The sequence below is a fragment of the Ischnura elegans genome, chromosome 9 (genome assembly GCF_921293095.1).
Source record: "Ischnura elegans chromosome 9, ioIscEleg1.1, whole genome shotgun sequence".
Lineage (NCBI taxonomy): Eukaryota > Metazoa > Arthropoda > Insecta > Odonata > Coenagrionidae > Ischnura > Ischnura elegans.
In genome coordinates, this window is record NC_060254.1 from 103,982,285 (window position 1) to 103,986,502 (window position 4,218).

At 34.0% G+C, this 4,218-nt stretch overlaps 1 long non-coding RNA gene across 1 annotated transcript; it reads right to left on the reverse strand.

The window, feature by feature from the left end:
- Nucleotides 1-1,408: 1,408 nt before the first annotated feature.
- LOC124165157 lies at nucleotides 1,409-2,168 on the reverse strand. Its single transcript, XR_006866132.1, has 2 exons — nucleotides 2,081-2,168; nucleotides 1,409-1,970 (listed from the first exon to the last, which is right to left on the reverse strand). It is a non-coding gene; the product is annotated as an uncharacterized LOC124165157 (long non-coding RNA).
- Nucleotides 2,169-4,218: the final 2,050 nt, after the last annotated feature.

Below are 4,218 nucleotides of genomic sequence, written 5' to 3' on the forward strand. Positions count from 1 at the left end.
TTTAGCCAGGCTAAAGTCTGCTTTCTCTGTTTCATAAACACCACTTTAGAAGAAAAATGGCAGAATTGTCACTTTACCGTAAAGTGCCCAACCGGAGCTCACTTAGGGTAAAGTGTTCTTTACGGATGAATAAATATGGCTGCTTTTGAAGTTGAAATATGAAGATATTTGGGTTACGGAAATTAATAGGAATTAATTCTTTGGTGAGACTCAGCAGAAGACAGGCATATTTCAAGAAATAACCAGACACGTAATGTGTCTCTCTTTCCGGAAAATATATCGAGTCAGTATTGCTGGAGATGACCCATTACTTCTGCAGTTGAACTCTATTAGTTGTTATACTACCTAGGACATTTTTACGATTATGTGATAATTACAGCACAGTAAGTGGTTGAATAGGTTGGCATAATTTGTGTTGATTTTTAAAACAAGCTAATTATGTTCTTAGGTTATGCATGTGTTTATATTCTAGAATTTCCCCCCTAGAAATGATAGCAAATTTCTGTTTATATTGGAGCCAATGGTCCTCTTAAGCAGACTTGATTTTCATATCGTTTGGCAAAACAAATGCTATTTTCTAAACGTTTCATTGTATTTTAAGCGTTTTCATTCCATAATTGCTTTATGTACTCTTTCCACATGCCTCCATATTATGTTAACATTTTCTTGTTTCTGTCATTTTGAAACTAGAGAGTTTTTGTTTCGTTTTTCGATTAGTCATTTGAATGTTTACAATGATGAAATAGTATCTTGCCATGAAAGGCAGCAATAAATAAGTAAAACATACTTTCCTTCATAGTCATATTATCTGCAGCTAAGCAATATTTTATCGAGGATGTATATGCATACAGCCGCATACATCAACATCCCAAGAATTAAAATACTGGTAAGAACAAAAAAATTCAATAAACACCAATACCTACTTCAAAATATGCGTCCACCTGAGACAACCACTGATTGGAAAATCTTCAAATTGATTACTACAGTTTCAAGTTAACGTGAGAGAATTTCACTATTTCACCCACCTTCAATGAACTTATACCATCAAACTTCGACTAACATGTAGTCCAAACAACCGTGTGCAGTTAAACAGGCAAGATTATCATAAAATGATGTGAAAATATCAGCATTTGTATCTTTACTTTGCTGAAAACATCGAAGTGCATTTCCAATGCAGGAAGCTAATTAAAAGTGAGCTTTTATTCACCTAACTCAGTCATTATCATACAAAAAAGTTAGTGGGGAAAAGCTTCGGACAACGCAGTATTAATTTACATCTGCACACAAAATGAGAGAACGAGAAAATGTAGCTTAATAAAATCTTTGCACAATACAACATGGAAACCTAGTCCCCAAAAACCTGTAAACAACTTAGCAATTCATATCCTGAGTCAATTTTTTGTTAACCTTTATGAAGCGTTCATTGCCAACACTCAAAATTTCAATGCCTGATCGAGACTTAAGCAGCTACAGTTCCACTTTTTAAAGTGAGATCCTGGGGATGCCTTTGAAGTGAACTTTAGCTAAACTCTCACTTTACCGTAAAGAGACTTTGTAAAGTGAGGAATTTTAGTGTCTCTATGAATCGCACCCTTAAATGCTTTTTTACCCCAAAAACACTTTGTATGGCACTGCATAACATAATAAATAAAAATGTAAATGAAATACAAAGATTTCTTAAAAATCTAATGGCACAATTAAGTGGTCATGATTCCAATTGGTTACGCATCATTGTAATTCCAAATACATACAGCTACACCATTGATATGAAAACACTGACTATAAGATGGCCTGTAGGCAAAGATAAGGAATACCTTAGATGTACACCATGGCAATGTCAAAAATTTTACTTTTGCATATTTTCCTATCAAGGTTATTAATTTGGTTAAGAGCAAAGCTTCATTTCCATGTCCATTGCCGCAGGAGAAATCTGCAGGTTGAACCACTTCAGCAACTTCAGTTTCAAGATACTGTCAGAGCAAACAAAAAATATATAAAAATATGTCACCCAATAAAAAGCAGGTACTCATAAAGATGAATGCGAAAGTACATTAGCAATCCCATCAAGTTGATTACATACCTCTAAGCTCCATGCCTTGGAATGTTAGAAATCCAATGGAATTTTTCAATATTCAATCCCATTCATCAGTTTAACTGCTCCATTATCCTGATCTAAGGTTTCACATTGTACTTGGGTGATGAATGACATCAATTCAGATACTGTCAAGGTAAAAAAAAAGATAAATGACAATATGTTACCTGGTAAAAGAGAGATGGCCATAGATATGAATATCAAAGTACATAGTCAATTCCATCAAGTTCAACACGAGCCATTCCATATCAATGCAAAATAAAGTGTTTACCTCACCATTTTAGATTTTGTGGAAATTTGTTACGATGATTGCAAGTGCTGGAGCAATAATTACCAAATTTTCAATTTTTTATCTGAAGCAGTTACAGAAATATGGCTAAGTAATATTTTCATAAACTGACAAAAAAGGGAGAACAAATATTTTTCATCACTCTTTGTGCTGTCTTAATTGAGCTGCAGAGATGGGAAAGGTGTCATATACCAACATTTTGTACACTATTTCCAGTGAGATACAAGTATTAGATAGAAAGTTTTGCAGAAGGGTTATGCAACATTCTTTCAAGTTCTCTGCTGTATTTATCCATCTGAAGATGGCATGTATAGCAGGCATTCCAGTCTGCTTCTTCAGGCTGGAAGTCAAGGTTCAAATGAAAAAAAATGTCAACTGAATTAAAAAATCAGCTTGAGTTGACATAAATAAAATGGACAAGTGCCTATTCAGAAACACCTAAAGTGGGGGAACTTGAAAATTTGGAGAGTGAAATGTTTCAAATTTGATGACTCTTGACATTTAAAGAATATTCTTTTGACAGGTGGAACATCTAAATTAAGTCATAACTTAGGAGTTTGAGACATAATGCAAAAGAACCTCTGATGATAAAATAGATGCACATGACTAAGGGCCTATCTGAGGCTTTCTGAGTCCGTACTTCACAAGACTTAATCTACAACCAGATAATGAACGACTATCTTGTTTCTCTGTTGGTGAGACTTTTTCCTTACATTTTTATTGAAGATAAAATTAAGTACCACATGGCTAAGCTATTACATTATGTCATGATGATGATCAAATCTGTTGAGTGATTCATTTATTAGCTTAATTATTAGCTGGACTGAGTGGCCACACCCCACTTGTGAATATTCAACTCAACAAATCATAAAATGAATGAGTGACAATGCCAAGCAAAATGTGGCATAGAAAATAACTTAAGTAATAACAAGCAATGCAGTGTAAAATAGCATTTCAACTGATCACCAATTGATTGAAACATACGTACATAATTCTGAATATTGCCCTTGAGAAACTGTTACACCTAAAACTTTGCAAGACTCCCTTGAAGTAAATTTAAATTTAACATGTTCCACTCTGACTGTAAAATTCAGTTCATTACTGTAACCTTACTCAGACTAGATCATTTAATGTGATCTGTAAAACTGGAATTAGCATAAAATAACCTGCAACATGGCCTCCATTAGGCAACCAGCTCTCTAGCTCCATTAGGACTGCCACAAGTATAGCTGAAACAACACCATTAATGTATGAGCCAGTTTTTCCAAACATAAGAATTCTTATTCCATAAAGAAACTTATATCAATTTTAAAATTTGATAGATATTTAGTATCAGAACCAGCTATGGGTGTACCACTTTTGAACAATATTAAAATTACGATTTTTCAACAGTAAAGGGCACCCAACAGTTCAGAACCTCAATCATACAAATCCAATGTCTCACGATAGAAGAGGATAATGAATGAAACCATTGACTACACAGCGAAGAAAAAAAGTTCTACTAGAGAAAGACTCCAGTTCAGATCAAAGGGGATGTAATCGTAAAATTAAATTTCAAAGATCATTACCTATTCCATTGCGTTGAAATTTATCCAAAAATCACACCCCAACATGATAGAAATCCAAGAGCATTTTACAACAGATCTTGCCAATATTCACTTAACCATGTCCAGCATACAAAGCCAATGTCCCATGCTATACGCGACTGATGAATTATAGCATAAATTTCACTGTGAAGAAAAAAAATAAGATAGGTTCCCATTCGAAGAGGTCATATTCATAGAATGTAATTAGAGTTCTTACCTATTTCATTGAGTTGATCTTTATCCAACATTCA